Below are 11,529 nucleotides of genomic sequence, written 5' to 3' on the forward strand. Positions count from 1 at the left end.
TGTTTATTCGGTGCTCAGTGGGTTTGGTGGCTGTAGCCGTTACTGGTGTTCCTTGCAGTGGCCCCGGGCACTTCTCTCACCCCGCTAGTCTGCAGTCTCCCCTGGTAGGAGGCAAGAACATCTTCTTTCCTAGTTATTCCTCAGGATAATCAGGATGACAAATGGGACAACTGGTGTGGAAGGCTTGGAAAACTGTGGATGATCCAGACTACGTGAAGAGCAGACCCACGAGAAGGGAACCAGAATAAAGTGCTCCTAGGATGTGTGGCCCCTCAGTGGATACATTTCATCTCTGATGGGAGATTCAGATGACATAACCAGACATAAATATAACCAGTTGTCCCATTCTTTGGGTTGGGTAGCAGTGCCATAAATAAGCAAAGGGTCTTTTTGTCATCCCAGCATCGATTACTTCCTGTACTGGTATTACCTCCTCTTCCCCTTATAGTCTGTGAGTTTGGGTGGGGTTGATCCTCATCTCCTAGCTCCAGGCCTGGCCAATCAGAACATTCTGCTACTTGGGCCATTAGTCATTGGAGCAAATACTGGCAAGAGGTCCAAGCAGGCCAGTAGGACTCAGTTCCAGGGCTTTGATTAGAGCTATTAGCAAAGGGAGGACAACTTTTCCACCAAGGTTTCTGAGAAGGTGGGTCTTAGGCCTGCAGCCGCCATCTTGCTCATCCTGAAAATGGAACCCACACAGAGGAAAGCAGAGCTGAGAGCTGACAAGGTCCAAATGGGAGACTGCTTCCTTTGTTTGAGTCCTTGGATTCAGCCCTACCGAATCCCAAAAGCGGAGTTTTCAGTTAGGCAAACCAATGTTCCTTTTCTTGCTTAGGTAAGTTTCTGTCACTTACAATCAATAGAACTTTGAATAATAGATGCAGCTGATGATAAGAAGTACAGATACGGAGTGAAGGATTCCTAAGCAGACCTTGGGTCGGAGATGGGGCGTCGGTCCTGTGTCTGTTGGCCCTCAGGAGCATTCCCTGCCCTCCCCATCCTGCTTTGTCTTACGGGCAGGCCGCCATCTGCAGGCCGCCTTCCCAGACTTCTGCGTTGGCTGACCTCCAGCCGGTTCAGCCAACGAGGGCGCTGGGGGACAGTCAGAGGCAGGAGGAGGGGAGAAGCTGGGGGGTTCCCTTCTCCCTGCCTGCCTTGGCGGCGTCTCCAGCAGCGGCTGTCTCCTCTCCCTCCTCCACGGTTCCTGCTTCTGCTGGGGGACCCATCCCTCCATCCCCAGCCTCGTGATGCTGGAGGCCTCCTGCTCTTGTTCATCTGTGGGTCGCCGCACTGTCCCCTGGTTGGCTTCTTACCAGCCCCATCACTTGTGCAGCCAATTCCCTGTATTAAATTCTCTCTGTTTTCAATATTCAGAGCTTTCCCTCCTCTCCTGATTGGACCCTAACTGACACAGATGGCAAATAGGTTTCCTCTTGTGTCCAGCAGTAAGACAGCACAGGGACATTCAAGGAACTAAAATAAATTCAGAGTTCTTGGGGATGAGTGGTGAGGGTGGGGCTGGACCAGGCAGGGCCTTGTGAACCACATGGAGGAGTGTGGCTGTGACCTGAGGGAAGCGGGAGCCCCGGTGCACTTTACGAAGGATTAGGGGTGGTGTGGCGTGGTGAGTAGGGGAGGGGTGAGACTCCCACGCCCCAGCAGACTCTGGGACACATCCCGAAATGAGGACTTGGCTTCTACAGGCCAACACGTGCCAGGGGCCCAGAGAAATGTGATCTGAAACTTCCAGGAGCTGCTTCTCACTGACTCACATATTTCAAAGGCCAATCTCTTTGGGGGCTCTTCTTGCCCAAGTGAAATGGAATACTGTATTAGGACTTGGGTGTAGAGGGGAGGGGACTCCAGGAGCCAGCAAGGCGGAGTGGGCCGGGGGGCTTCAGCGAAGCCGGCAACAAAGAGCCCAGTGACCCAGAGAAGCCTGAAGCAGCCCAGACATGAAAGGAATATGCTGGAAAAATTAACTCAGTGTTTGCTTTGGGAACCAGTCTGACGGCTCTTAATCCAGTGGGTGTGTGTGCATTGCAGCTCACGGGACGCCCCCAGATCCTGGCGGGGCGACAAAGGGCCGTTTGTGATGTTTCCATCTGCACCACGGAGGGTGCCTGCCGCCTGGCCCAGGCTCTGGGCTCTGAGCAGTGGTCCTGCCGTCGGGGGCTCCAGCCTCCCCTGGCGGCCGGCTCCTGGCTGGCTGCTTGCTGACTTTTCCTTCTCTTCCCACCATGATGTTCCCACTTTAGAAAGACGCATGGCACGGAGAAGTCGCCAAGCCCCAAGCCCCAAGGCTGGATTTCATGGAGGGTTTGTTTCTTAAAAGTGCATCTGTCAGATGGAGCAGACAAGAGGAAGTACGCCCTTGGCTCCTGGAAGGCGGGTCTGGGGCAGGGAGGGCAGGCGAACCTTGCAGGGATGAGTGACCCCCTCCTCCTCCGTGAGGTAGTTCAGTGGAATCACAATGTCACACGTAGGCGGACAGTTCTCAGACGGAATTTGATTAGATGTGCTTGAGAAGAAATCATGTTTTACATTCCTTTCCTCCTGTTTTAACTAGGCCAGCCCCAGGGAAAGGGACACCTTGGCCAAAATTCATAGATAAACAAAAGAAGTCACTTCTTAGATTTTTGAGCTTCCTAAGGGCTCAGCTCCTGCCATTCCAGGGGGAGTTAAATGACTCTCAAGGGTACCGTTGACCACTGTGGTTTTGCATTACCGACTGGATTTAGAAGTGACCCCTCTCTCCATGTTGACCCACAGACGTCCTGTCTACAAAGCCATCACACATGTGGTCCAGTCTTGGGACAGTGCAGTCATCAGAGAAGCTGAGTCTGGCAACCAGAGCAAAGTTAAAAATAACCCAAGTTGCGGGCTTCCCTGGTGGCGCAGTGGTTGAGAGTCCACCTGCCGATGCAGGGGACACGGGTTCATGCCCCGGTCCGGGAGGATCCCACATGCCGCGGAGCGGCTGGGCCCGTGAGCCATGGCTGCTGAGCCTGCGCGTCCAGAGCCTGTGCTCCGCAGTGGGAGAGGCCACAGTGGTGAGAGGCCCGCGTACCGCAAAAAAATAAAAATAAAAATAAAATAACCCAAGTTGATAACTTGCATCTGTCAACCACTATGAAGGGCATCAATGGACCAAAGCAAAAGATTTTTAAATATCCTTTTGCTGTTCCGTCCAGTCCCCTCACATGTCACAGCTGCTCCCCAGTTCTCTCCTAAAACAGAAGCAAGACCCCGCCCCTCTTTTCTTTTGTGACAGAAATGAGAACCTGGGAAGTCAGGATCCTCTGTGGTGGTGAGGCCAGCTGAATGCAGAGCCCTTTTCATCGGTGTGTGTGTGGGGGCAGTCTAGCAAGGGTAATGATCATCCCAGATCCTCTCTGTCCCCGTTTCTGAAGGAGGGTGTGGGTGTACGAACGCGCCTGCCTGTGCTCCCTTCCCCGAGGACGCTCTTCTATGCCGCCACCATCCGTGGTGGACCCTCAACCCAACCCTTCAATCTGATACCCCCTGTGACCTTTTGGTCTCTCATCTCTGGCCCAGCAGGACATTCCCTGGCCCCTGCTCTTGCCCGTGGGTCCCCACACCCCGAGTCCTCCTTCCAGCCCCCTCAGCAAGTGTGTGCACAGGTTCCAGCCCTTCCTTCCTGCTCAGGGCCTGGATGTTTCTGTCACGGAGGCACCACACCAGCCCCCGGGCTTCCTTTGTGTCAAGCAAGAAGGAACTCTTGGTTTACTTAAGCCACTTTCATTTCAGGGCTTTATCACCAGCAGCTGAGCACAGTTCTAACTGAGAATGTCAGTTATGTTTATTGCTTTAATATAAGGATGTCGTTTGCAGCAACTCACCCTGGAGTAAACTGGTGCTCTGGAAATGAGTGTCCTCACTTTTTCAGATGTCCTGCCCCCTGCCTGCCATGTCCATTCTGCCCGCGGGGCCCAGAGTGAGAAGCTGGGTGCGGCAGGCTCCTCCCCTACTCTACCTTCTGCTCTTTCGATTGAACGGGCATCTCCGGGCACCACCCGAACTCCAGACCCGAATGTGCTCGTTGCCTGGTTCAGGGTGGAGGTCAGCCTGGCGTGGGGGGCCGAGCCCTGGCACTGACCTGGTCCTCATGTGCACTTGGCTGCTATTGGACCAAGTGACCTTGCACACGTTCTGGGACCTCTTTGGGCATCCTTGACATCCTTGGGGCTTTATAGTCAGAGAGAGTTGGGTTCAAGTTCTGACTATCATGCACTAGCTGTTTAAACTTGGGGAAGTCACTTAACTTCTTTAGTTTCTGCATCTATAAAGTTTCTGTCTAGCACTAGCATTTGTAAAACAGGAATAGTAAAGGCACGCAGCTCTGGCACCCTCCCAGATCTGGAGAGCACAAATCTGAGATCAAGGTGTCAACAGGGTTGGTTCCTTTAGAGGGTTATGAGGGAGAGTCTCTTCCAGGCCTCTCTCCGGGCTTGTGGTGGCCTCCGGTGTCCCCTGGCTTGTAGATGGCATTCAACCTGTCTTCTCATGGTCTCCCTCCATGTGTGTCTGTCTCTGTGTCCAAATTCCCCCCTTTTATAAGGACACCTGCCAGACTGGATCAGGGCCTGCCTACAACCTCATCTTAGCTTGATCATCTGCAAAGACCCCCTTTCCAAATGAGGTCACACTCACAAGTACTGGGGCTTAGGACTCCCACATCTCTTGGGGAGACACAATTCGACCATGAGTTGATTGAGAAAATTCATGTAAAGAAAGTCCTTTCCTGCAGCATCTGCAAATGCTTACCACTTAGCAAGATTTGCTATTGCTGGGTTTATTTTTTTGTAGTTATCTTGCTTTTTCATGAACCACTAGACCAGGTACCCAGGTTTACATTGACTAGAGCAGAAAGGCTGCACCTATCCCGCTAATTCAGCTCTGGGGGTTTTCAGTTGACGATTGGTGGCAAGCCCCATGGTTGTGGTTGAGCCGTCCTTGGATCTAACTGGCTGAGGGGAGGAGGCCATGACCTCCTCATGGCCACTAGTCGGACAGACAGACAGACTCAGCCAAGGGGCCAAAAGTTTCAAATCTCCCTGAATTCCTCCAGCCTTGAGATTGGATTTTACCACGGAATGAAATTCATTCAAAGGCATCTTCATTTTCCATAGAACTTGCCAGCTGCAGAGAGGCAAGGCAGAAAGAGTGGCTGGAAATTCCAGCTCCATCCTCCACTGTTGGCTTTCTGGAAGTCGGTCCTTCATCTTCTCTTTCATCCCTCTCCTCCTATCTGTGAGCAAGAAATGAAAATAGGCACTGCTTTCAACCATCTCCCCCACGCTGAGGTTGGGGGCTACCTGTGAGGTGACACAGGTCTCCTGGTGGGTAAACGCAGCAGGTGCTGCTTGACAGCTGGTGGGTGACTGTCCTCCTATATGTGAGCAGAGAGGGACCCTGCAAACGGGCATGTTCCTAGTCTAGCGCACTGAGCGTCTCCCAACATCCTCGATAAGGAAATCATCTTCAAATGAAACAGTCTCCAAATAGCTGAGTGGTGACCTAAAAAATTAGAGCTGATAGGAAATGGGAAACACATCTGCCTCTGAGTAATTGGTTCTTTTTTTCATATGTGAGTTGAATCTGTGTGAAATTCCTTCCCCCAATTATAAATAGAAACCAATGTGCTTTTCGGTTGGGCTTTTCTTTTTTTATGAGGTTTTTCCCACAGACAAAAGGGATTTTCACTTTCAGGAGAAACGATTGCCAAAGGCAAGAGGCTTTTAGATGGATGTGAATCGGGGCCACAGGCCTCCTCGCCAAATTCAGCCATGATGTACTGTCCTTGGCCTGACAGCCGGGGCTATTTTCTTTCTTGGGGAAAAATGCTGGGAGGCAGGAGCTGAAAGATGGGATTCCAGCCCCAGTTCGCCACGGCTGGCTGGGTGGCCCTCACGGGCTGCCTTTGCTCATCTGATACCAGTTTGCTCACCTGGTACTGATGCACTGAGTCGGCAGCTACACTGGCCTTTGCACTCAGAGTCTGGATGCTGCAAGATGTGCAGAGAGGAAAAACCGTTCAAGGCTCTCAGAAGCCTGGATGGAAAGGTCGGTGCTGAGAGGAGAACAGAGGAAGTGCCTGGTCTTGGAGGAGAAGCTGGAGGCTCTGCCGCCGCCGGGCGAAGGTAAAGAGACCCGTGGAAACTCGAGGCAGCGCATTTATTGGGATCCGCCTGAGAGACTAAAAACCCCGGCAACACAGATCTGCGATGCCTCCCCCTCAATTCCAGGATCTGAAACCGAAAAACCTAGATTAAAAAAACCTCCATTGGTGACGAAGTCTGCCCTTAAGTGAAACTCAACCATTGACTGCAGAACCGTTTGAAGATACAGGGAAGCCCCAAACCCACGGGAAAATGATGGGGTGTAGGGTACAGTCACCCTATTACCTTCCTAAAGTCCATAAAAGTTCTGAGTTTTGCATGCATCTGGCCCCAGCAGTTTCAAATAAGGGATTAGGGATCTGAAATAATCTCATTTAGAATTGTCACCAGCAAGCAGGTGTCCCCAGGTGATGTGTCAGAGGTCGCAGGCTGGTGGGCTTCAGGAAGACCTGGGGGTATATTTCACTCGGTGACCACTGTGCTTTAAACATCCAGTTTTTTTGGTGTCTTTGGTGGGGAACAAAGTGACATCTGAGTCCCTCCTGTTTCTTTCCTCCGGGCCACCTGCCTGCCTCTGAAGACATTCGCACTGACAACCTGCCAAATCATCATCGTTGAAAGTGCTTATAAGAAGAAAAGGGGTAACTGAGACAGGCCCCCCCGATTGCTGTCCCCTTACTCAGTCACTCATGCACGCTTTCGTTCAACAAGCAATGGTAGGGCCACCCTTGCTTACCATATCGGTCACTTGGCAGCAGTCGTTAAGTGTTAAATTCTCCAGAGGAACAGAACCAATAGGAGATTTTATATATTACATATATATATATATATATATATATATAAATTAATTATAGGACTTGGTTATGGAGGCTGAGAAGGCTACTATCTGCCAGCTGGGGAACCAGGAAAGCCAGGGGTGTGGTTCAGTCCAAGTCTGAAGGTCCGAGAATTCGGGGTTTATGGGCAGGGAGCTGATGGTGTAAGTCACTGTCTGAGTCCAAAAGCCCAAGAACAGGGGTGTCAGACATCTGAGGGCAGGAGTAGGTGGACGTCTCAGCTCACGTGGAGAGAGCAGACTTGCCCCTCTTCCTGGATTTTGTTCTGCTCAGGCCCTCGCTGGATTGGGAGGTGCCCACCACGTGGGTGAGGGTGGCCTCTTTACTCAGGCCACCAGTTCAAGTGCTCTAGTCTCGTCTGGAAGCACCTCCCAGACACACCCAGACCTAGCGTGTTACCAGCTCCCTGGGCACCCTGAGCCCACGTAAAACCATCCACCCCAGGGAGTGAGACCCCATAGGTGGCTAATGGCTCCAACGCTTGGTACCTGATTTTGTTCTTTAGCTGCGTTTCCTGAGCACTTCCTCTGGGGCAGGCCCTTGGCTATATTTTCAGGTTTGCATTTAGGATTTGGAGCTACCCAGGGATGGGGCACGGCTGTCAGACCCATTTTACAGTCAGGGAAACTGAGGCTGTATGATGTCTCGTCTCTTGTCCCGGCTTCTACAGCCAAAAATGACAGAACTTAGATTCCAAGCCGCCATCTGTTCCTGTCCCTACAAAGCATGGAGTGGAATAGAAATGCTCAAGGAAGTCACATTTAGTGCAGATTGATGTCCCCATGTAAGATCTCTGGACGGTATCTGTGTCCCTGCCCACCTGTTAGGGTTCTTGTGAGAATTTTATGAAAGGATGCAGAAGAAAGACGTTCCTAAGATGCAAAGCACAGGTGGAAGGGACTATCAGTATTATTAATGTTGTTGCTGTTGTTAATTATGATACAGGGGCCCCCAAAGTGGTACTTTAACATGTGAGCGTAACGGTGACTGGGGAAGTCTCCCAGCAGCCTTTTAGGTTCCCCAGCAGTGAGTTCATTCAGAAAAATCTGAGCACCAACTATGTGTCAATCTGATGAATAAGATTCTAAAGGCTCCTGTGGAAAAGCAGATTTCCAATCGGCCCTTTGCCCCCCAGATTTCATAGTGACTTCAGGCAAGATGCATAAGCTCCTGGGTTTTGGTGGTTTTCCCCTCGGCGTATGAGAATCATTTGGAGTAAATCGTTCCCGAGATCCCAGCCAGCTGTAACATCTGATGGCCTGCAGCTCAGGGCTCTCCCCAGCTCTACCCCACTTCAGTCTCCCTGCCTCCTTGCCGAGCTGAGCCCTCCCTCCACCTCTGAAGCACCTGAGCTTGCCTTGCTCCCAGGAGCTGACTTGCGAGGCCAAGCCCTTGTCACCACTGTGGACACAAAGGTGGACCGGCCTGTCCGCTCCACCCAGGGCAGCACGCAGGGTGAAAGCACACGTTATAAGTGGGACTCTTCCTCGTGAAAGGGTTGCCAACTCTCTGTAAATGCAGCTCCTTCTTTCCTGACCCTCTGCCCTTCTTCAAAAGAGCCTTTAAACCTTTAGAAAACATGCGGTTTCACTTTCAACTGTATCCGAGCTTAGAGTGTGTTATTTTGGCTCCAGGACAGAGAGCTGGGTGGGAGGTGTCGACTTCATAGATTTGAGCCGGGTAATATTAATGATGGGACGGCCTGCAAAGGCCCCCAGAACTGCGAACCCATGGTCAGAGCCGTGTTAGTTCAGCTGGAGCCCCTGCTAGGCTCCCAGCCTGAGCTCTGCAGCCGCACCATCGCGTATCAGTCTGACCCCAGGTGACCTCCGCTTGGTCTGAAGTTACTACACATATTCCTGGCCCCACCAGCAGATTCAGGTTTTCTGGCCTCCAACAGTACACAATCTGGGGGTCCTTCTCTAAGAAATCAATTCAAAATCCAAATATAAAAGCAGTTACAAAAGTGAATACTCAGGGCCTCCCTGGTGGCGCAGTGGTTGGGAGTCCGCCTGCCGATGCAGGGGATACGGGTTCGTGCCCCGGTCTGGGAGGATCCCGCATGCCGCGGAGCGGCTGGGCCCGTGAGCCATGGCCGCTGGGCCTGCGCGTCCGGAGCCTGTGCTCCGCAACGGGAGAGGCCACAGCAGTGAGAGGCCCGCATACCGCAAAAAGAAAAAAAAAAAAAAAAAAAAAAAAAAAAGTGAATACTCAGAAAAGAAACCTTAACAAATGGCAGATATTAAAAACCTGACAAATGTGACAAACATCACTAAATACACAAATTAACATAATATTTTTACTAATTAGCTGCCTGACCCACATCTATAATACTTTTTTCCCTGCCTTTTTCGGGCGGCTGCACGAGCTTTGATCTCCTTTTCATATAATACGAATTTGGCCGCATCATTTTCTATAGAGAGAATGGAAAGATAGCCGAGTATTTCCTGTGACATCTTTGACTATAGTTTGCTTTTGTATGTGTATGCTTGTTGGTAGCTCAGAAAAAAGTCTTTCAGCTTCCCATTACATAATTATACTTTTACCTGGCCCATAGATACCAACTGCAACAATTCTGGAAAATTTTTAAGCCTGTGGTCAAATTTGGGGAAACTTCTACTGAATTTCTTTCATATAGGACCTGTAAGATTTCACCATTTCAAATTTTCTTGGAAAATTAGCACTGTTTTTATTTGCGAATTTTATGCTGTCTTCCTCAATGTCGATTATTTTGTGTCAAACTAGCCAGAAATGTAAATATTTTTGCAATATTTATTACATGATTCACTTCTCCACGTTCATTAGGTTTTCAGACTATCCAAGTGCTTCTTCATTGCTTGTATCTGAAATTGATCTCTTCTAAATTAATTAGTGCTTTTGTTATGATCTGGACATTTTCAGTTATAATTCACTTCTCAAGTCAGAAAGGTTACCTCTTTTGTTTCATATTCCGTGAGTATCTTTTGTCACTTGATTCTTTAATAATGGAATTTAAAGATGACAAAAGAAGGTACCTTTCAGATACGTTCATAATTTCTCACTTGTTTCTTTGAAGTATTCCAAAATGCTTTTACAAATTCCAACTATAATGGCATACTCAAACTTTATCAAATATACCATTCTCACCAAAAATGCTTGAAAAGGTGATGGCACACATGTCACTGCATTGGCTGCACTATTGAGTGTACTCGTGATGGAAATGGATTTCCATTTTGACTTTGAGTCCAAGAGAATCAAATCTTCCTTTTGCGACCACACACATCTGTTTGGAGGAATTTTCCACAGACCAGCGACTGGCTCCACGCCTCCCAACCTCGTATACCCACCACTGCCCACGCAATTCTTGTGGCGGCATCACAGGGCCTGTTGGTCCCACCTGTCCAACCTTTGGCTCCGCACCTTTGCGTTGTGCTATGAGGAAAGTCAGCACAGGAAACCGTGCCCACCGCCAGGGCAGCCAGCAGCACCCCGACTGTGCCAGAACGACTGCTCCACAGCTGTCCATCCTCCACGAGCCAGGTTCCACGTGCCAGCTGCCCTCAGCCACACTCCTAGGCTGCAGATGCCACCCAGCAGAGGGCAAGTCAGAGGGAGGGAGACAGAAGTCACCGCCAATTGCAATGAGGACATCTTGCTTCTGCCAACTTCCCCAAAACCTATGACCTTGGGAACTCATCGGAAGACACCAATGCACATTCAGGCCCTGAAACTAAACTGCGTTAGTGTCATGATGAACCCACCTCTATGTGGCCCTGGATCCCACAAGGAACACACTCAGGGACCCAGCTGGCAGCTGGGCTGTGCCCCAGGCTGATTCCAAGTCACAGGGTCAAAGCCCTCCTTGATCCACACCTGAGTCTCTTGGACGCACCAGGTCCCTTCCTTTTACAGTCACAGCCTGGCCACTGGTTCACATCCCAACTCCTGTTACTAACTTGCCTTGACAACCGTCTGACAGAAATCCCTGCCATCAGATGAGGTCAGCCCTTTTCAACTGCCACAGCCACCATAGAGGGGACAGTAGCACCCCTAGAGATGTGCAGTGCCCAACCTGCACAACCAGACATGGCACCCATCAACCTCTCTTCCCAATCCATACTCCCCTTTGTGGCTAGAGTGACCTTTCTGAGATGGAAACCAACCACACTACTTCCTGCTTACAGAAACCCGCTAGGCGTCCACACTGCTCTCACCACGAAGCCTAAGCTTTGTAGCAAGGACTCCAGGCCCTGACCTGCCTGTCCAGCCTCATCTCTCACCATCCCCCCAACTCTACTCAAAGAAGCAGACTTCTCTGCCCTCCAAACCCTCCACCCTGCCAAGAACACTCTTCCCCACCTCTTCAGCTGACAGATTCCAGCTCAGCTTTCGGCTTGCCCATCGCCTCCTCCAGGAAGCCTTCCCTGCCCTGCCCATCCCCCACACTTGGTTGACGACCCCTTTTATTTGCTCCTACCGGATCTGTACTTCTCTGAGAGACATCTGACCAAACTGTTCTGTCATTTCATCTCTTTTGGCCTCTGCCATTCTCTTCCTGGGTGAGGCAC

This window comes from Mesoplodon mirus, assembly GCF_964341445.2.
Source record: "Mesoplodon mirus genome assembly, chromosome: 19".
Taxonomy (NCBI): Eukaryota; Metazoa; Chordata; class Mammalia; order Artiodactyla; family Ziphiidae; genus Mesoplodon; species Mesoplodon mirus.